The sequence below is a fragment of the Jaculus jaculus genome, chromosome 1 (genome assembly GCF_020740685.1).
Source record: "Jaculus jaculus isolate mJacJac1 chromosome 1, mJacJac1.mat.Y.cur, whole genome shotgun sequence".
NCBI lineage: Eukaryota > Metazoa > Chordata > Mammalia > Rodentia > Dipodidae > Jaculus > Jaculus jaculus.
The window spans coordinates 240,079,088-240,102,465 of record NC_059102.1 but is presented as its reverse complement, the minus strand read 5'-3'; the positions used below and the strand labels follow the sequence as shown (position 1 = coordinate 240,102,465).

The window sequence follows — 23,378 nt, the reverse complement described above, 5'->3', positions numbered from 1 at the left end:
GTGTTATTATCACAAACTATGTCTTTGTGAGTTTATCAACATTAATGTTGTTTTGAATGCTGTTTTGTGCAGTTATCTTCTGAGCTGCATAGAAAAAAGAAGTGTAAAAAACTGATACTGACTTTAAGCATTGACTATGTGATTACTAACATAGGTATCCCTTATTTCTTTGTGTAGATTGAGTTGTTGTCTACTGTCATTTTATTTAAGCCCGAAGGACTCTGACATTTCTTGTGGTGCAAAAATATTAGTGACAAAATGTCTTTTTATTTACCTGTGAATATGTTAGCATCTCCCTCAATGTTGAAGCATATTTTGGCTACATATAGAATGCTTATTTGTCCACCTTTTTCTGTCTTCAGTTCCAATATATGTTCCTACTGTCCCGTGACTTTCCTAGCCCCCCATAAGAAATGAGCTAGTGACCATATTTACCATATGTGAAGAGCCATTTCTCTCTGGTTACACTTAGGATTCTCTCTTTAGGATTCTGTCTTTGTCTTTCAGCAGAAATAACAAGATAATATTTCTTAGTGTGAATATTTTTGAGTGCCTGCTTCTTGGAATTTGTTACATTTATGTCTTTTTTAAAATAAATTTTGAAAAGTTTTCAGACATTATATCTTCAACTATTCTTTGCATCTCTTCTCCTTGACTTCTAATATCTGATTGCATGTGTTTTGGGATGCTTGATGGGGCCTATAGTCTTTATCTTTTACTCATTTTTCTTTTAGTTTGGGCCATCAGAGTGGAGAATCTCAGTTGATGTATATTCAAATTTAGTTATTATCCTGCCACTAAAACCTACTGTTGAATCTCTATAGTGAATTTTAGATTTCACTTGGTATACTTTTTAACTCCTCAATGTCCATTTGGTTTCTTTTACAACTTTCTGTCTCTTCATTTACACTCTATATTTGGTGAGATTTCTTATGGTTTCCTTTGACTATTGGTAGTTAGCTTCTTTTTGATCTTAGACTGTATTTATTTATTTATCTTTGCAGTGTTGGAAAGCAAAGCCAGGGCCTTACCCCTGACACTCTACCACTGAGCTATTGCCTCAGCCTTTAAGACATATTTAAAAGAGCTAGTTACATTTGTCTAATAAGTTTAGTATCTAACCTTCACCAGGGGCATTTAAAATATTTCTTTCTCCTTACTTTGGTGTGAATTATACTTTTCTGTTTCTTGCACATTCATGATTTTTGGTTTTAAAAGCTAAATAGAAAATTATAGTGTAGAAAATCTACAAATCACATTGTCCTCCATTTTACTTCTTCATTTACTCAGCTTTCCAACACTATAACAATTTTGATAAAATCAACTTAAAAGCAGGAAAAGTTCACTTATGTTTTCAGAGGGTTAAGCTCATAGTCACATGGCCCCATTATTCTGGGTCTATGTTAAGGACCGACATCATGGTGGGAGCTCATGTTGGAGGAGACTACTTACCTCAAGGCAGCTGGGACATGGAGGAGAGAGAGGAAGGGATAAGGTTCCAATATCTCCTTCAATCACATACTCATTCCTTTCTCTAAGTCCTACCTCCTAAAGGTCTCAGTAGCACTAACAGACTGGTAACCAGGCCTTTATCACATGGGCCTTTGGAGTACATTTAAGATCCAAACTATAATACTTCCTTCATAGAGTTGGCTGTTGTCTGTGGCTAGAATTGTATGCTTAGTGACTTTAATAAAGTAATTTGGTGGAGTTTGTGTTTTTTGTCCCATGTGGCAACTGATTTCTTTGGTTATCTTAGGAACTGGTGATTTAACAGAGCTATCTTTGAATGCCTATAACAACAAAAAATAAAACCCAAATGTTTCAGTCTTTGCAGATGTGTGTTGAGGGATACCTTTAACACTCAGCTGGCCAATTCATAAATCTGTCTTAGCCTTCACTCCCTGAAGGTCACCCCAGACATGAGCCTTGATGCTTATAGGTATTTATTGAGTCTATTTTCCACCTTGGAAAGCACATAGCCTTTTACATTCCTAGGAATATGTAGGAGCACTTAAGCCCTTATCCTCGGTGTTAGCCAGGTGTTTCTTTTTGTAAAAATAGAACATCTGACACAAGTAATGTAAAAGAAGGAACAATTTATCTTAAATCATAGTTTCAGAAATTTCAGTCAATATAGCTGGAATGGCATTTTGGAAGAGAGCAGCTCACAACATGGTAGCTAGGAAGCAGGAAGAGAGAACACCTGTCATTAACAGCTTTTTCCTTTTCTTCTTCTTTCATTTGGGCCTCAAGCCTATGATATAGTGCAATTTACATTCAAACTGCTTTTATGCCCTTAGGTAATCCTCTCTGGAAATGCTCTTACAGAGACACCCACAGATGTTTACTAATCTCCTAGACTCTTCTCAATCCAACTAAGTTGACAGTCAAGCTCATATCCCCCAGTTTCTCATTCCATAATCTGTCCTCCCAAGCTTTTGGTTATATCTGTTTTTCCCAATATAGATCCCTTGGCACAATTAGTAGGATCTTGAAATATTAGGTTAATGCCAGGTTAATGGCTTTTCTACTCTTGGAGAGTTTTGGGGTCAAGTAGAAACTCTCTCCCTCCCTCTCTCTCTCTTGTCCTTTGAGGAGGCTCAGACAGGCAAAATAAAAATTATCACAATTCATTGGTAACAAAGTCCATGCTTCCTTCTCAGCACAAGAGCCCTGTAATGGGACTATAAACTGGCACTCCTGAGCCTGGCAGAGAACTGAGGGGTGGAAGAAGCTAGAGTGCCACAAACTCACACTATAACTTACCCACATTTTTGTCTAGATTATTTTTTTAAGATATTTGTAAAGCTTTGACTAGTTTTTAGAACTCACATAAAATCTATTCTCCAGTTTTGTCAGTGTATCCTGCCTTATGGCAGAATGAGCCTTTGAGTTCCCTATTCAGCCATTTTCTCTATCACTCCAGATCTCTGTAAAAACACCCTTTATTAGGGCTGGAGAGATGGCTTAGTGGTTAAGCGCTTGCCTGTGAAGCCTTAGGACCCGGGTTTGAGGCTCAATTCCCCAGGACCCATGTTAGCCAGATGCACAAGGGGGCGTCTGGAGTTCGTTTGCAGTGGCTGGAAGCCCTGGCGTGCCAATTCTTTCTCTCTTCCTCTCTCTCTCTCCCTCTCTCTCACTCTTACTTTAAATTAAAAAAATAAAAGATAAAAAACAGCAAAAAAAACACCCTTTATTATTTCTTACAATGTGGATCTGTTAGAAAGACATTCTTCCAGCTTCTCCAAACCCCCACCAAATATGTTTTATTTTTCCTCAAGAATGAACATTTGGATAGGCAGTCTCTTTCCTTTGATCATTTTTCCCATCATCAAATTTCCATAGTTTCTGATGAAAATAGACACTATTCTTAGTTTCTCCTTTTTCTAGACTCCCATGACTCTTTTTATTTTTTAATCTGCCAGTACAACTATTTTGTAAGCTTTGGTTTTCAGGAATTGATTACTATGTACTGGGTAGCAATATTTTTCTTTGAATTCATTTTGTTTAAAATTTGTTGAGATTATTAGATATGTGAACTGTAATGGTTAATCTCAGTTGTCAATATGATTGGATTTAGCATCACCTAGGAGACAAATCTCTGGGCATGTCTGTGAGGCACTTTCTAGAATAGGTCACTTAAAGTGGGAAGAGCCTGTCAGTGGCACCATTCGGTGATTTGGGTTTGCCAGTTGAAAACAAAGGGGAAACAAGCTGAGCATAAGCATGCATCACTCTCTGCTTCCTAACTGTGGATGCTGTGTGCCCAGCCAACTCTTGCTTATGCTACCATGGCTTCTCTGCCACGATGGACTATATATATCCTTGAGCTTTTAAGCTGAGATAAGCCCTTCCTCTCTTAAGTTGAAAATCAGGTATTTCACCACACAATAAGTAAAGTAACTAATACATGAACTAACAGTGCCTTTTTGTATGTTTTTTTTCTGCGTTCTTTTCCAAATGGTGCTATTACCTAATTTCCTTTTATCTCTCTTTCATACTCTAATGATTTTTGGGGGGATCAGGGTCTCCTTATGTAGCTCAGGCTCATCTCAAACTCAAAATTTCCCTACCTAGGTCCTTATGCTTGCACATCAAACACTCGTACCCATGGAACCATCTCTCCAGTCTCCACATTCACAGTTTTAAATTCAACATTGACCAAAATCCTGCTCTGTCAGAGTTGGAGATGGTCACTGGGGTATTAAACGATTCAAAATATTCTGGCCATCATGTAGTTCACAATCTGGTGTGATAATCTTGAGTATGAACTTGATGAGCTTTGGAATCACTTAGGAGACAAATGTCTTGGCTTGTCTATGAAGGCATTCCCAGAAAAGTTTAACTGAGGTGGAAGACACACCCTGAATGTGGGTAACACCATTCCATGGCCTTGGGTCCCAGACTGAATAAAATGGGGGAAACAAGTGATGCACCAGCATTCATCTCTCTCTGCTTCCAGACTGGGGAGGTAATGTGACAAACTTCCTCACACCTCTGCTGCCATGCCTTCCCTGCTATGATAGATAATACCCTCAGTGTGTGAGCCAGAATAAACCCTCCCTCCCCTTAAATTACTTTTGTCACAGGAATAAGAAAAATAACAAATAAACCTGGTGAGAGAGGCTAAGTGGCACTAAGGTTGACACTCTAATCAGACCAATTCCTATTTGAAGGTCAGCTGTCCCCTTTACTATCTAAGTGCTCTTCACTTAAACCTTACTGTGTCTTAATTTTCTTATATATACATAGACTAACAAAAGAATCAGTTCTATAGCATTCTGTGAAGATTCAATGTTACAATGCCTGATTTATGAATGAGTCACATTTTTTCCAACACCAGGGAAAACTGTGTGGCATATTTCTGAGTTGATACTTACCAATATGAAGTTAGCAGGCACTCCCATGAGCACCTTACAAAACTGCAGTGGAAATCAGAGGTGAGCAGGGGAATTGATATGAAATACCAGAAACAACTCTTATAGACTATCTCTTGCTCTCCTTACATCTGCTTATCCCTCACATTATGTTTATACCATTACAGAATCTTTGTGGTGGTATCATCTATAGTCTCCATAAAAGGCAATACGGAGAGTTAAAAGAAAAAGAACAGCATCCACTGCTGCAACAGGGCATGAATGCAAGTCTACCTGGTAGGATCACCCTGCCTCACTTCTGACGGATCTGAACCCTTGAAGGACTTAATTTGGTGTGACATGCGAATGGACTGCTTTTTAAAGGTACTATTTTTTATGGTAATGAAAGAATATAGTAACTCTTTTCTTTGCTGACTGGTCCAGTGGTGTCAGGGTCCCAAGGTACTGAGACAGTAATTGTCATTTCAAACTCAGTGCGATCTTTGCTTTGTAGAGGGCTTAGCTATGTTAACTGGTGGAAGCATTCCTACACTCCTAGAAAACAGGATTCAATATTCCTGACAGCCTTAGTGAGCATGGGGCCTATACTCTGCAAATGAATCTCCAGAAGTGGTGGTGATAGGGCTCAATATTTTTTTCTATCCCTTGGTTCTATGAACTGACTATTCAAACTCTTGGTTCAAGCAACATGCCTTACACATTATACAGTACATACAAGATGTTCCTCTTTCTAAGATATTGTATTTTATGCTTTTAGTTACCTGCAGTCATTCTAAGAATATTACACAAAAAATTTAAGAGATAAAAATATCATTACTTTTAAATAATATGTTACAACCTATTTTGTGATAACCATTTTATTTTAGTATTGGTTTTTATGGTTAATCTCTGTGCCTATTTTACAAGGTAAACTTTATCATAGGTATGCATTAATAGGACAATACTATCAATTGTATAGAGTTTGGGGTGCCCTGTGGTTTCAGAAACCCACTGTGGGTATTGGGATATACTCAATGTGGATAATGGGAAGCTACTGGACTGAATCATTTTCAACATTCCAGCTCTGTGAGGTGCTCTTACCAACTGTATACACTAGCTGATTTTCCTAGCAGACTATTCCACTGATCTTTGAAGCTGACTGCTTCCAGTTAATGTGGCAGAACCAGTGGATCCCATGGACTTCTACTTACATCTCATGCTTAACCTGCCTAGAGGCATTAAACTTATCACACCCCTACATGCTGCCCCTCCAACTACTAGCGATTCATTTTCAGTGCCAGGGATGGGATACCTTCCAGTGAGTTGTTGGCCAGGGAGGTCCCTGATGCCCCCAAAACATTACAGGTCATTGCTGAAGCTCTTGGCTTACCACCAGGGATAGATGGTAAAACCCTTTTGCTGAAGACTACACATGCTAGGCCTGCCAGGTCACTGAGAAATCCTGCTGGAGTTGAGCTGAAAACCTCCTCCATGTAGACCAGCTGACAGAAAGCTGGAAGAAGCTATGCTGCATGCAGATCCATGGGAGAGAGTGAATTTACCAGTGGAAATAAACAACAGTGGACACTGTAAGGCTTAAATTTAGCCAGCCAGGCCAAATGAGCTAATGGGTGCAATAATGGCATGTCTGTTGTGGAGGAAACCAACTGCTTTCTAATTCAAGTGGAGGTGTGCTCCATGGGAGGGAATACCTGCCAGATACTGAAAACCTATGGCAGGGGAAGTCATGAGTCCTAGGAGTGTAACACCTGCTGGTGTCTGGCTAAGTGTATATATTATGCTTACCAAACTGTCTGGTTAAGTACTTCTTTTAATGTTAATACCTATATATTAATGCTACTCTCAGTTTTAGTTGAGAAACTTCTCTTTGCAAATGGCAGTGAACTTGAGATGACTCAGAAGGCACCATGGTGCTGAGGAGAAGTGACACAGGAGTGCTCAGCACTGAAACATCACTGTCACACTTCCAAGGCCTAGGGTCCATTGCGGAAGAGGTGGCGGGAAGAATGTAAGAGCCAAAGGAAGGGTAGGACTCCTTAAAATGCATTCTTCCAGACACGAAGTGGCCTGAATATCCATGACCTCACAGGGCCTGACATTACCTACAGAAGACCATCATAATAGGAGGAAAAGATGATGACATAAAAAATAAGAGAGACTGATTGAGAGGGAGAGGGGATATAATGGAGAGTATAGTTGCAAATGGGAAGGTGGGAGGGAGTGGGAATTACCATGGTTTATTGTCTTTAATCATGGAAGTTGTCAATAAAAATGCAGTCATCACTTTATATCTAGAATACAGTATTCTAAAGCACACCTCCCTATCCTCCAGCTCATATCCTTTCAACAACCTCTTTGGAAATGCTCCATAAGCCTTCTGAAGATCCTTTTGTCTTGAGGAGGTGAATAATCTACAATTCATCTCACTTGGGCAAAGTCAGAATGAGCTTTTGTGATACACAGAAGGACCTGGTGCATAAACTAGAAGACTAAATGGTCTATACATGCTTCAGGCAAAATGGTGGGACCAGTCTTGCACAAAGATATCCCATGCTTCTATGACTTATATCAGAAGTGAGCTGAGAATCACAACTGGGATGGAAGATTTCATAATTATTATGTCATTGTCATCATCATGATCATCACCGTCACCATCATGCAAACCAGCCATAGAACAAGGGCAGTGTATTGCAAATAAAACAATAGAGACATCAAGAAAAAGGCACAGATAAAAAACAAAGTGTAAAAGTAACAGGTCAACCAGATGAAATGGTGTCATGGGATCAGGAAAGATAAGTAAATTTTATCAAGTGAACAGTTAAGGAAAATATTATCAAAGAGGAACATGCAATGAACAAACATTGTAAAGAGTGTTGGGATGCTGTTATAGGGGTACAGTGATAGGTTCATGATGGGATCACAGTGATAAAGATGGGGTGAAGAGTGAAGTGATAGGTGCATGATGGATCACAGTGATAAAGATGGGGTGAGGAGTGAAGTGATAGGTGCATGATGGATCACAGTGATAAAGATGGGGTGAAGAGTGAAGTGATAGGTGCATGATGGATCACAGTGATAAAGATGGGGTGAAGAGTGAAGTGATAGGTTCATGATGGGATTACAGTGATAAAGATGGGGTGAAGAGTGAATTGATAGGTGCATGATGGAGCACAGGGATAAAGATGGGGTGAAGAGTGAAGTGATAGGTGCATGATGGATCACAGTGATAAAGATGGGGTGAAGAGTGAAGTGATAGGTGCATGATGGATCACAGTGATAAAGATGGGGTGAAGAGTGAAGTGATAGGTTCATGATGGGATTACAGTGATAAAGATGGGGTGAAGAGTGAATTAATAGGTGCATGATGGATCACAGTGATAAAGATGGGGTGAAGAGTGAAGGGATAGGTGCATGATGGATCACAGTGATAAAGATGGGGTGAAGAGTGAAGTGATAGGTTCATGATGGAGCACAGTGATAAAGATGGGGTGAAGAGTGAAGTGATAGGCTCATGATGGGATCACAGTGATAAAGATGGGGTGAAGAGTGAAGTGATAGGTTCATGATGAATCACAGTGATAAAGATGGGGTGAAGAGTGAAGTGATAGGAGCATAATTGGATCACAGTGATAAAGATGGGGTGAAGAGTGAAGTGACAGGTTCATGATGGAGCACAGTGATAAAGATGGGGTGAAAAGTGAAGTGATAGGTTCATGATGGGATCACAGTGATAAAGATGGGGTGAAGAGTGACGTGATAGGTGCATGATGGATCACAGTGATAAAGATGGGGTGAAGAGTGAAGTGATAGGTGCATGATGGATCACAGTGATAAAGATGGGGTGAAGAGTGAAGTGATAGGTTAATGATGGGATCACAGTGATAAAGATGGGGTGAAGAGTGAAGTGATAGGTGCATGATGGATCACAGTGATAAAGATGGGTTGAAGAGTGAAGTGACAGGTGCATGATGGATCACAGTGATAAAGATGGGGTGAAGAGGGAAGTGATAGGTTCAAAATGGAGCACAGTGATAAAGATGGGGTGAAGAGTGAAGCGATAGGTTCATGATGGGATCACAGTGATAAAGATGGGGTGAAGAGTGAAGTGATAGGTTCATGATGAATCACAGTGATAAAGATGGGGTGAAGAGTGAAGTGATAGGTGCATGATGGGATCACAGTGATAAAGATGGGGTGAAGAGTGAAGTGATAAGTGCATGATGGATCACAGTGATAAAGATGGGGTGAAGAGTGAAGTGATAGGTTCATGATGGATCACAGTGATAAAGATGGGGTGAAGAGTGAAGTGATAGGTGCATGATGGATCACAGTGATAAAGATGGGGTGAAGAGTGAAGTGATAGGTTCATGATGGGATCACAGTGATAAAGATGGGGTGAAGAGTGAAGTGATAGGTGCATGATGGGATCACAGTGATAAAGATGGGGTGAAGAGTGAAGAGATAGGTGCATGATGGATCACAGTGATAAAGATGGGGTGAAGAGTGAAGTGATAAGTGCATGATGAATCACAGTGATAAAGATGGGGTGAAGAGTGAAGTGACAGGTGCATGATGGGATCACAGTGATAAAGATGGGGTGAAGAGTGAAGTGATAGGTTCATGATGGGATCACAGTGATAAAGATGGGGTGAAGAGTGAAGTGATAGGTGCATGATGGATCACAGTGATAAAGATGGGGTGAAGAGTGAAGTGATAGGTGCATGATGGATCACATTGATAAAGATGGGGTGAATAGTGAAGTGATAGGTGCATGATGGGATCACAGTGATAAAGATGGGGTGAAGAGTGAAGTGATAGGTTCATGATGGGATCACAGTGATAAAGATGGGGTGAAGAGTGAAGTGATAGGTGCATGATGGATCACAGTGATAAAGATGGGGTGAAGAGTGAAGTGATAGGTTCATGATGGGATCACAGTGATAAAGATGGGGTGAAGAGTGAAGTGATAGGTGCATGATGGGATCACAGTGATAAAGATGGGGTGAAGAGTGAAGTGATAGGTGCATGATGGATCACAGTGATAAAGATGGGGTGAAGAGTGAAGTGATAGGTGCATGATGGATCACAGTGATAAAGATGGGGTGAAGAGTGAAGTGATAGGTGCATGATGGGATCACAGTAATAAAGATGGGGTGAAGAGTGAAGTGACAGGTGCATGATGGATCACAGTGATAAAGATGGGGTGAAGAGTGAAGTGATAGGTGCATGATGGATCACAGTGATAAAGATGGGGTGAAGAGTGAAGTGATAGGTTCATGATGGATCACAGTGATAAAGATGGGGTGAAGAGTGAAGTGATAGGTGCATGATGGGATCACAGTGATAAAGATGGGGTGAAGAGTGACGTGATAGGTGCATGATGGATCACAGGGATAAAGATGGGGTGAAGAGTGAAGTGATAGGTGCATGATGGATCACAGTGATAAAGATGGGGTGAAGAGTGAAGTGATAGGTTCATGATGGGATCACAGTGATAAAGATGGGGTGAAGAGTGAAGTGATAGGTGCATGATGGATCACAGTGATAAAGATGGGGTGAAGAGTGAAGTGACAGGTGCATGATGGATCACAGTGATAAAGATGGGGTGAAGAGTGAAGTGATAGGTTCATGATGGAGCACAGTGATAAAGATGGGGTGAAGAGTGAAGTGATAGGTTCATGATGGGATCACAGTGATAAAGATGGGGTGAAGAGTGAAGTGATAGTTTCATGATGAATCACAGTGATAAAGATGGGGTGAAGAGTGAAGTGATAGGTGCATGATGGGATCACAGTGATAAAGATGGGGTGAAGAGTGAAGTGATAAGTGCATGATGGATCACAGTGATAAAGATGGGGTGAAGAGTGAAGTGATAGGTTCATGATGGATCACAGTGATAAAGATGGGGTGAAGAGTGAAGTGATAGGTGCATGATGGATCACAGTGATAAAGATGGGGTGACGAGTGAAGTGATAGGTTCATGATGGGATCACAGTGATACAGATGGGGTGAAGAGTGAAGTGATAGGTGCATGATGGGATCACAGTGATAAAGATGGGGTGAAGAGTGAAGAGATAGGTGCATGATGGATCACAGTGATAAAGATGGGGTGAAGAGTGAAGTGATAAGTGCATGATGAATCACAGTGATAAAGATGGGGTGAATAGTGAAGTGACAGGTGCATGATGGGATCACAGTGATAAAGATGGGGTGAAGAGTGAAGTGATAGGTTCATGATGGGATCACAGTGATAAAGATGGGGTGAAGAGTGAAGTGATAGGTGCATGATGGATCACAGTGATAAAGATGGGGTGAAGAGTGAAGTGATAGGTGCATGATGGATCACATTGATAAAGATGGGGTGAAGAGTGAAGTGATAGGTGCATGATGGGATCACAGTGATAAAGATGGGGTGAAGAGTGAAGTGATAGGTTCATGATGGGATCACAGTGATAAAGATGGGGTGAAGAGTGAAGTGATAGGTGCATGATGGATCACAGAGATAAAGATGGGGTGAAGAGTGAAGTGATAGGTGCATGATGGATCACAGTGATAAAGATGGGGTGAAGAGTGAAGTGAGAGGTTCATGATGGGATCACAGTGATAAAGATGGGGTGAAGAGTGAAGTGATAGGTGCATGATGGGATCACAGTGATAAAGATGGGGTGAAGAGTGAAATGATAGGTGCATGATGGATCACAGTGATAAAGATGGCGTGAAGAGTGAAGTGATAGGTGCATGATGGATCACAGTGATAAAGATGGGGTGAACAGTGAAGTGATAGGTGCATGATAGGATCACAGTAATGAAGATGGGGTGAAGAGTGAAGTGACAGGAGCATGATGGATCACAGTGATAAAGATGGGGTGAAGAGTGAAGTGATAGGTGCATGATGGATCACAGTGATAAAGATGGGGTGAAGAGTGAAGTGATAGGTGCATGATGGATCACAGTGATAAAGATGGGGTGAAGAGTGAAGTGATAGGTTCATGATGGGATTACAGTGATAAAGATGGGGTGAAGAGTGAATTAATAGGTGCATGATGGATCACAGTGATAAAGATGGGGTGAAGAGTGAAGGGATAGGTGCATGATGGATCACAGTGATAAAGATGGGGTGAAGAGTGAAGTGATAGGTTCATGATGGAGCACAGTGATAAAGATGGGGTGAAGAGTGAAGTGATAGGCTCATGATGGGATCACAGTGATAAAGATGGGGTGAAGAGTGAAGTGATAGGTTCATGATGAATCACAGTGATAAAGATGGGGTGAAGAGTGAAGTGATAGGAGCATAATTGGATCACAGTGATAAAGATGGGGTGAAGAGTGAAGTGACAGGTTCATGATGGAGCACAGTGATAAAGATGGGGTGAAAAGTGAAGTGATAGGTTCATGATGGGATCACAGTGATAAAGATGGGGTGAAGAGTGACGTGATAGGTGCATGATGGATCACAGTGATAAAGATGGGGTGAAGAGTGAAGTGATAGGTGCATGATGGATCACAGTGATAAAGATGGGGTGAAGAGTGAAGTGATAGGTTAATGATGGGATCACAGTGATAAAGATGGGGTGAAGAGTGAAGTGATAGGTGCATGATGGATCACAGTGATAAAGATGGGTTGAAGAGTGAAGTGACAGGTGCATGATGGATCACAGTGATAAAGATGGGGTGAAGAGGGAAGTGATAGGTTCAAAATGGAGCACAGTGATAAAGATGGGGTGAAGAGTGAAGCGATAGGTTCATGATGGGATCACAGTGATAAAGATGGGGTGAAGAGTGAAGTGATAGGTTCATGATGAATCACAGTGATAAAGATGGGGTGAAGAGTGAAGTGATAGGTGCATGATGGGATCACAGTGATAAAGATGGGGTGAAGAGTGAAGTGATAAGTGCATGATGGATCACAGTGATAAAGATGGGGTGAAGAGTGAAGTGATAGGTTCATGATGGATCACAGTGATAAAGATGGGGTGAAGAGTGAAGTGATAGGTGCATGATGGATCACAGTGATAAAGATGGGGTGAAGAGTGAAGTGATAGGTTCATGATGGGATCACAGTGATAAAGATGGGGTGAAGAGTGAAGTGATAGGTGCATGATGGGATCACAGTGATAAAGATGGGGTGAAGAGTGAAGAGATAGGTGCATGATGGATCACAGTGATAAAGATGGGGTGAAGAGTGAAGTGATAAGTGCATGATGAATCACAGTGATAAAGATGGGGTGAAGAGTGAAGTGACAGGTGCATGATGGGATCACAGTGATAAAGATGGGGTGAAGAGTGAAGTGATAGGTTCATGATGGGATCACAGTGATAAAGATGGGGTGAAGAGTGAAGTGATAGGTGCATGATGGATCACAGTGATAAAGATGGGGTGAAGAGTGAAGTGATAGGTGCATGATGGATCACATTGATAAAGATGGGGTGAATAGTGAAGTGATAGGTGCATGATGGGATCACAGTGATAAAGATGGGGTGAAGAGTGAAGTGATAGGTTCATGATGGGATCACAGTGATAAAGATGGGGTGAAGAGTGAAGTGATAGGTGCATGATGGATCACAGTGATAAAGATGGGGTGAAGAGTGAAGTGATAGGTTCATGATGGGATCACAGTGATAAAGATGGGGTGAAGAGTGAAGTGATAGGTGCATGATGGGATCACAGTGATAAAGATGGGGTGAAGAGTGAAGTGATAGGTGCATGATGGATCACAGTGATAAAGATGGGGTGAAGAGTGAAGTGATAGGTGCATGATGGATCACAGTGATAAAGATGGGGTGAAGAGTGAAGTGATAGGTGCATGATGGGATCACAGTAATAAAGATGGGGTGAAGAGTGAAGTGACAGGTGCATGATGGATCACAGTGATAAAGATGGGGTGAAGAGTGAAGTGATAGGTGCATGATGGATCACAGTGATAAAGATGGGGTGAAGAGTGAAGTGATAGGTTCATGATGGATCACAGTGATAAAGATGGGGTGAAGAGTGAAGTGATAGGTGCATGATGGGATCACAGTGATAAAGATGGGGTGAAGAGTGACGTGATAGGTGCATGATGGATCACAGGGATAAAGATGGGGTGAAGAGTGAAGTGATAGGTGCATGATGGATCACAGTGATAAAGATGGGGTGAAGAGTGAAGTGATAGGTTCATGATGGGATCACAGTGATAAAGATGGGGTGAAGAGTGAAGTGATAGGTGCATGATGGATCACAGTGATAAAGATGGGGTGAAGAGTGAAGTGACAGGTGCATGATGGATCACAGTGATAAAGATGGGGTGAAGAGTGAAGTGATAGGTTCATGATGGAGCACAGTGATAAAGATGGGGTGAAGAGTGAAGTGATAGGTTCATGATGGGATCACAGTGATAAAGATGGGGTGAAGAGTGAAGTGATAGTTTCATGATGAATCACAGTGATAAAGATGGGGTGAAGAGTGAAGTGATAGGTGCATGATGGGATCACAGTGATAAAGATGGGGTGAAGAGTGAAGTGATAAGTGCATGATGGATCACAGTGATAAAGATGGGGTGAAGAGTGAAGTGATAGGTTCATGATGGATCACAGTGATAAAGATGGGGTGAAGAGTGAAGTGATAGGTGCATGATGGATCACAGTGATAAAGATGGGGTGACGAGTGAAGTGATAGGTTCATGATGGGATCACAGTGATACAGATGGGGTGAAGAGTGAAGTGATAGGTGCATGATGGGATCACAGTGATAAAGATGGGGTGAAGAGTGAAGAGATAGGTGCATGATGGATCACAGTGATAAAGATGGGGTGAAGAGTGAAGTGATAAGTGCATGATGAATCACAGTGATAAAGATGGGGTGAATAGTGAAGTGACAGGTGCATGATGGGATCACAGTGATAAAGATGGGGTGAAGAGTGAAGTGATAGGTTCATGATGGGATCACAGTGATAAAGATGGGGTGAAGAGTGAAGTGATAGGTGCATGATGGATCACAGTGATAAAGATGGGGTGAAGAGTGAAGTGATAGGTGCATGATGGATCACATTGATAAAGATGGGGTGAAGAGTGAAGTGATAGGTGCATGATGGGATCACAGTGATAAAGATGGGGTGAAGAGTGAAGTGATAGGTTCATGATGGGATCACAGTGATAAAGATGGGGTGAAGAGTGAAGTGATAGGTGCATGATGGATCACAGAGATAAAGATGGGGTGAAGAGTGAAGTGATAGGTGCATGATGGATCACAGTGATAAAGATGGGGTGAAGAGTGAAGTGAGAGGTTCATGATGGGATCACAGTGATAAAGATGGGGTGAAGAGTGAAGTGATAGGTGCATGATGGGATCACAGTGATAAAGATGGGGTGAAGAGTGAAATGATAGGTGCATGATGGATCACAGTGATAAAGATGGCGTGAAGAGTGAAGTGATAGGTGCATGATGGATCACAGTGATAAAGATGGGGTGAACAGTGAAGTGATAGGTGCATGATAGGATCACAGTAATGAAGATGGGGTGAAGAGTGAAGTGACAGGAGCATGATGGATCACAGTGATAAAGATGGGGTGAAGAGTGAAGTGATAGGTGCATGATGGATCACAGTGATAAAGATGGGGTGAAGAGTGAAGTGATAGGTTCATGATGGGATCACCGTGATAATGATGGGGTGAAGAGTGAAGTGATAGGTGCATGATGGGATCACAATGATAAAGATGGGGTGAAGAGTGAAGTGACAGGTGCATGATGGATCACAGTGATAAAGATGGGGTGAAGAGTGAAGTGATAGGTGCATGATGGATCACAGTGATAAAGATGGGGTGAAGAGTGAAGTGATAGGTTCATGATGAAGCACAGTGATAAAGATGGGGTGAAGAGTGAAGTGATAGTTGCATGATGGATCACAGTGATAAAGATGGGGTGAAGAGTGAAGTGACAGGTGCATGATGGATCACAGTGATAAAGATGGGGTGAAGAGTGAAGTGATAGGTTCATGATGGATCACAGTGATAAAGATGGGGTGAAGAGTGAAGTGATAGGTGCATGATGGGATGACAGTGATAAAGATGGGGTGAAGTGGAAGTGATAAGTGCATGATGAATCACAGTGATAAAGATGGGGTGAATAGTGAAGTGACAGGTGCATGATGGGATCACAGTGATAAAGATGGGGTGAAGAGTGAAGTGATAGGTGCATGATGAATCACAGTGATAAAGATGGGGTGAAGAGTGAAGTGATAGGTTCATGATGGGCTCACAGTGATAAAATTGGGGTGAAGAGTGAAATGATAGGTGCATGATGGGATCACAGTGATAAAGATGGGGTGAAGAGTGAAGTGATAGGTGCATGATGGATCACAGTGATAAAGATGGGGTGAAGAGTGAAGTGATAGGTGCATGATGGATCACAGTGATAAAGATGGGGTGAAGAGTGAAGTGATAGGTGCATGATGGGATCACAGTGATAAAGATGGGGTGAAGAGTGAAGTGACAGGTGCATGATGGATCACAGTGATAAAGATGGGGTGAAGAGTGAAGTGATAGGTGCATGATGGATCACAGTGATAAAGATGGGGTGAAGAGTGAAGTGATAGGTTCATGATGGGATCACAGTGATAAAGATGGGGTGAAGAGTGAAGTGATAGGTGCATGATGGGATCACAATGATAAAGAAGGGGTGAAGAGTGAAGTGATAGGTGCATGATGGATCACAGTGATAAAGATGTGGTGAAGAGTGAAGTGATAGGTGCATGATGGATCACAGTGATAAAGATGGGGTGAAGAGTGAAGTGATAGGTGCATGATGGGATCACAGTGATAAAGATGGGGTGAAGAGTGACGTGATAGGTGCATGATGGATCACAGGGATAAAGATGGGGTGAAGAGTGAAGTGATAGGTGCATGATGGATCACAGTGATAAAGATGGGGTGAAGATTGAAGTGATAGGTTCATGATGGGATCACAGTGATAAAGATGGGGTGAAGAGTGAAGTGATAGGTGCATGATGGATCACAGTGATAAAGATGGGGTGAAGATTGAAGTGACAGGTGCATGATGGATCACAGTGATAAAGATGGGGTGAAGAGTGAAGTGATAGGTTCATGATGGAGCACAGTGATAAAGATGGGGTGAAGAGTGAAGTGATAGGTTCATGATGGGATCACAGTGATAAAGATGGGGTGAAGAGTGAAGTGATAGGTTCATGATGGATCACAGTGATAAAGATGGGGTGAAGAGTGAAGTGAGAGGTGCATGATGGATCACAGTGATAAAGATGGGGTGACAAGTGAAGTGATAGGTTCATGATGGGATCACAGTGATAAAGATGGGGTGAAGAGTGAAGTGATAGGTGCATGATGGGATCACAGTGACATAGATGGGGTGAAGAGTGAAGAGATAGGTGCATGATGGATCACAGTGATAAAGATGGGGTGAAGAGTGAAGTGATAAGTGCATGATGAATCACAGTGATAAAGATGGGGTGAATAGTGAAGTGACAGGTGCATGATGGGATCACAGTGATAAAGATGGGGTGAAGAGTGAAGTGATAGGTTCATGATGGGATCACAGTGATAAAGATGGGGTGAAGAGTGAAGTGATAGGTGCATGATGGATCACAGTGATTAAGATGGGGTGAAGAGTGAAGTGATAGGTGCATGTTGGATCACATTGATAAAGATGGGGTGAATAGTGAAGTGATAGGTGCATGATGGGATCACAGTGATAAAGATGGGGTGAAGAGTGAAGTGATAGGTTCATGATGGGATCACAGTGATAAAGATGGGGTGAAGAGTGAAGTGATAGGTGCATCATGGATCACAGTGATAAAGATGGGGTGAAGAGTGAAGTGATAGGTGCATGATGGATCACAGTGATAAAGATGGGGTGAAGAGTGAAGTGATAGGTTCATGATGGGATCACAGTGATAAAGATGGGGTGAAGAGTGAAGTGATAGGTGCATGATGGGATCACAGTGATAAAGATGGGGTGAAGAGTGAAGTGATAGGTGCATGATGGATCACAGTGATAAAGATGGGGTGAAGAGTGAAGTGATAGGTGCATGATGGATCACAGTGATAAAGATGGGGTGAACAGTGAAGTGATAGGTGCATGATGGGATCACAGTAATGAAGATGGGGTGAAGAGTGAAGTGACAGGTGCATGATGGATCACAGTGATAAAGATGGGGTGAAGAGTGAAGTGATAGGTGCATGATGGATCACAGTGATAAAGATGGGGTGAAGAGTGAAGTGATAGGTTCATGATGGGATCACAGTGATAAAGATGGGGTGAAGAGTGAAGTGATAGGTGCATGATGGGATCACAATGATAAAGATGGGGTGAAGAGTGAAGTGATAGGTGCATGATGGATCACAGTGATAAAGATGGGGTGAAGAGTGAAGTGATAGGTGCATGATGGATCACAGTGATAAAGATGGGGTGAAGAGTGAAGTGATAGGTTCATGATGGATCACAGTGATAAAGATGGGGTGAAGAGTGAAGTGATAGGTTCATGATGGGATCACAGTGATAAAGATGGGGTGAAGAGTGAAGTGATAGGTGCATGATGGATCACAGTGATAAAGATGGGTTGAAGAGTGAAGTGACAGGTGCATGATGGATCACAGAGATAAAGATGGGGTGAAGAGTGAAGTGATAGGTTCATGATGGAGCACAGTGATAAAGATGGGGTGAAGAGTGAAGCGATAGGTTCATGATGGGATCACAGTGATAAAGATGGGGTGAAGAGTGAAGTGATAGTTTCATGATGAATCACAGTGATAAAGATGGGGTGAAGAGTGAAGTGATAGGTGCTTGATGGGATCACAGTGATAAAGATGGGGTGAAGAGTGAAGTGATAAGTGCATGATGGATCACAGTGATAAAGATGGGGTGAAGAGTGAAGTGATAGGTTCATGATGGATCACAGTGATAAAGATGGGGTGAAGAGTGAAGTGATAGGTGCATGATGGATCACAGTGATAAAGATGGGGTGAAGAGTGAAGTGATAGGTTCATGATGGGATCACAGTGATAAAGATGGGGTGAAGAGTGAAGTGATAGGTGCATGATGGGATCACAGTGATAAAGATGGGGTGAAGAGTGAAGAGATAGGTGCATGATGGATCACAGTGATAAAGATGGGGTGAAGAGTGAAGTGATAAGTGCATGATGAATCACAGTGATAAAGATGGGGTGAATAGTGAAGTGACAGGTGCATGATGGGATCACAGTGATAAAGATGGGGTGAAGAGTGAAGTGATAGGTGCATGATGAATCACAGTGATAAAGATGGGGTGAAGAGTGAAGTGACAGGTGCATGATGGATCACAGTGATAAAGATGGGGTGAAGAGTGAAGTGATAGGTGCATGATGGATCACAGTGATAAAGATGGGGTGAAGAGTGAAGTGATAGGTTCATGATGGGATCACAGTGATAAAGATGGGGTGAAGAGTGAAGTGATAGGTGCATGATGGGATCACAATGATAAAGAAGGGGTGAAGAGTGAAGTGATAGGTGCATGATGGATCACAGTGATAAAGATGGGGTGAAGAGTGAAGTGATAGGTGCATGATGGATCACAGTGATAAAGATGGAGTGAAGAGTGAAGTGATAGGTTCATGATGAAGCACAGTGATAAAGATGGGGTGAAGAGTGAAGTGATAGGTGCATGATGGGATCACAGTGATAAAGATGGGGTGAAGAGTGAAGTGATAGGTGCATGATGGGATCACAGTGATAAAGATGGGGTGAAGAGTGAAGTGATAGGTTCATGATGGAGCACAGTGATAAAGATGGGGTGAAGAGTGAAGTGATAGGTTCATGATGGGATCACAGTGATAAAGATGGGGTGAAGAGTGACGTGATAGGTGCATGATGGATCACAGGGATAAAGATGGGGTGAAGAGTGAAGTGATAGGTGCATGATGGATCACAGTGATAAAGATGGGGTGAAGAGTGAAGTGATAGGTTCATGATGGGATCACAGTGATAAAGATGGGGTGAAGAGTGAAGTGATAGGTGCATGATGGATCACAGTGATAAAGATGGGGTGAAGATTGAAGTGACAGGTGCATGATGGATCACAGTGATAAAGATGGGGTGAAGAGTGAAGTGATAGGTTCATGATGGAGCACAGTGATAAAGATGGGGTGAAGAGTGAAGTGATAGGTTCATGATGGGATCACAGTGATAAAGATGGGGTGAAGAGTGAAGTGATAGGTTCATGATGAATCACAGTGATAAAGATGGGGTGAAGAGTGAAGTGATAGGTGCATGATGGGATCACAGTGATAAAGATGGGGTGAAGAGTGAAGTGATAGGTCCATGATGGATCACAGTGATAAAGATGGGGTGAAGAGTGAAGTGATAGGTGCATGATGGATCACAGTGATAAAGATGGGGTGAAGAGTGAAGTGATAGGTGCATGATGGATAACAGTGATAAAGATGGGGTGAAGAGTGAAGTGATAGGTGCATGATGGATCACAGTGATAAAGATGGGGTGAAGAGTGAAGTGATAGGTTCATGATGGGATCACAGTGATAAAGATGGGGTGAAGAGTGAAGTGATAGGTGCATGATGGATCACAGTGATAAAGATGGGGTGAAGAGTGAAGTGATAGGTGCATGATGGATCACAGTGATAAAGATGGGGTGAAGAGTGAAGTGAGAGGTTCATGATGGGATCACAGTGATAAAGATGGGGTGAAGAGTGAAGTGATAGGTGCATGATGGGATCACAGTGATAAAGATGGGGTGAAGAGTGAAATGATAGGTGCATGATGGATCACAGTGATAAAGATGGGGTGAAGAGTGAAGTGATAGGTGCATGATGGATCACAGTGATAAAGATGGGGTGAAGAGTGAAGTGATAGGTGCATGATGGATCACAGTGATAAAGATGGGGTGACGAGTGAAGTGATAGGTGCATGATGGATCACAGTGATAAAGATGGGGTGAAGAGTGAAGTGATAGGTGCATGATGGATCACAGTGATAAAGATGGGGTGAAGAGTGAAGTGATAGGTTCATGATGGGATCACAGTGATAAAGATGGGGTGAAGAGTGAAGTGATAGGTGCATGATGGATCACAGTGATAAAGATGGGGTGAAGAGTGAAGTGATAGGTGCATGATGGATCACAGTGATAAAGATGGGGTGAAGAGTGAAGTGAGAGGTTCATGATGGGATCACAGTGATAAAGATGGGGTGAAGAGTGAAGTGATAGGTGCATGATGGGATCACAGTGATAAAGATGGGGTGAAGAGTGAAATGATAGGTGCATGATGGATCACAGTGATAAAGATGGGGTGAAGAGTGAAGTGATAGGTGCATGATGGATCACAGTGATAAAGATGGGGTGAACAGTGAAGTGATAGGTGCATGATAGGATCACAGGAATGAAGATGGGGTGAAGAGTGAAGTGACAGGTGCATGATGGATCACAGTGATAAAGATGGGGTGAAGAGTGAAGTGATAGGTGCATGATGGATCACAGTGATAAAGATGGGGTGAAGAGTGAAGTGATAGGTTCATGATGGGATCACAGTGATAATGATGGGGTGAAGAGTGAAGTGATAGGTGCATGATGGGATCACAATGATAAAGATGGGGTGAAGAGTGAAGTGACAGGTGCATGATGGATCACAGTGATAAAGATGGGGTGAAGAGTGAAGTGATAGGTGCATGATGGATCACAGTGATAAAGATGGGGTGAAGAGTGAAGTGATAGGTTCATGATGAAGCACAGTGATAAAGATGGGGTGAAGAGTGAAGTGATAGTTGCATGATGGATCACAGTGATAAAGATGGGGTGAAGAGTGAAGTGACAGGTGCATGATGGATCACAGTGATAAAGATGGGGTGTAGAGTGAAGTGATAGGTTCATGATGGATCACAGTGATAAAGATGGGGTGAAGAGTGAAGTGATAGGTGCATGATGGGATGACAGTGATAAAGATGGGGTGAAGTGGAAATGATAAGTGCATGATGAATCACAGTGATAAAGATGGGGTGAATAGTGAAGTGACAGGTGCATGATGGGATCACAGTGATAAAGATGGGGTGAAGAGTGAAGTGATAGGTGCATGATGAATCACAGTGATAAAGATGGGGTGAAGAGTGAAGTGATAGGTTCATGATGGGCTCACAGTGATAAAATTGGGGTGAAGAGTGAAATGATAGGTGCATGATGGGATCACAGTGATAAAGATGGGGTGAAGAGTGAAGTGATAGGTGCATGATGGATCACAGTGATAAAGATGGGGTGAAGAGTGAAGTGATAGGTGCATGATGGATCACAGTGATAAAGATGGGGTGAAGAGTGAAGTGATAGGTGCATGATGGGATCACAGTGATAAAGATGGGGTGAAGAGTGAAGTGACAGGTGCATGATGGATCACAGTGATAAAGATGGGGTGAAGAGTGAAGTGATAGGTGCATGATGGATCACAGTGATAAAGATGGGGTGAAGAGTGAAGTGATAGGTTCATGATGGGATCACAGTGATAAAGATGGGGTGAAGAGTGAAGTGATAGGTGCATGATGGGATCACAATGATAAAGAAGGGGTGAAGAGTGAAGTGATAGGTGCATGATGGATCACAGTGATAAAGATGGGTGAAGAGTGAAGTGATAGGTGCATGATGGATCACAGTGATAAAGATGGGGTGAAGAGTGAAGTGATAGGTTCATGATGAAGCACAGTGATAAAGATGGGGTGAAGAGTGAAGTGATAGGTGCATGATGGAATCACAGTGATAAAGATGGGGTGAAGAGTGAAGTGATAGGTTCATGATGGAGCACAGTGATAAAGATGGGGTGAAGAGTGAAGTGATAGGTTCATGATGGGATCACAGTGATAAAGATGGGGTGAAGAGTGACGTGATAGGTGCATGATGGATCACAGGGATAAAGATGGGGTGAAGAGTGAAGTGATAGGTGCATGATGGATCACAGTGACAAAGATGGGGTGAAGATTGAAGTGATAGGTTCATGATGGGATCACAGTGATAAAGATGGGGTGAAGAGTGAAGTGATAGGTGCATGATGGATCACAGTGATAAAGATGGGGTGAAGATTGAAGTGACAGGTGCATGATGGATCACAGTGATAAAGATGGGGTGAAGAGTGAAGTGATAGGTTCATGATGGAGCACAGTGATAAAGATGGGGTGAAGAGTGAAGTGATAGGTTCATGATGGGATCACAGTGATAAAGATGGGGTGAAGAGTGAAGTGATAGGTTCATGATGAATCACAGTGATAAATATGGGGTGAAGAGTGAAGTGATAGGTGCATGATGGGATCACAGTGATAAAGATGGGGTGAAGAGTGAAGTGATAAGTGCATGATGGATCACAGTGATAAAGATGGGGTGAAGAGTGAAGTGATAGGTTCATGATGGATCACAGTGATAAAGATGGGGTGAAGAGTGAAGTGATAGGTGCATGATGGATCACAGTGATAAAGATGGGGTGACAAGTGAAGTGATAGGTTCATGATGGGATCACAGTGATAAAGAT

At 42.1% G+C, this 23,378-nt stretch overlaps 1 protein-coding gene across 1 annotated transcript in view; it reads left to right on the top strand.

The window, feature by feature from the left end:
- Positions 1-5,117: 5,117 nt before the first annotated feature.
- Ces5a (carboxylesterase 5A) overlaps positions 5,118-23,378 on the top strand; it is a 115,481-nt gene continuing 97,220 nt past the window's right edge. The window contains exon 1 of the mRNA XM_045151456.1: positions 5,118-5,243. The gene's annotated coding sequence lies outside the window, so the exon portion shown is untranslated. The remainder of the gene's footprint in view (positions 5,244-23,378) is intronic.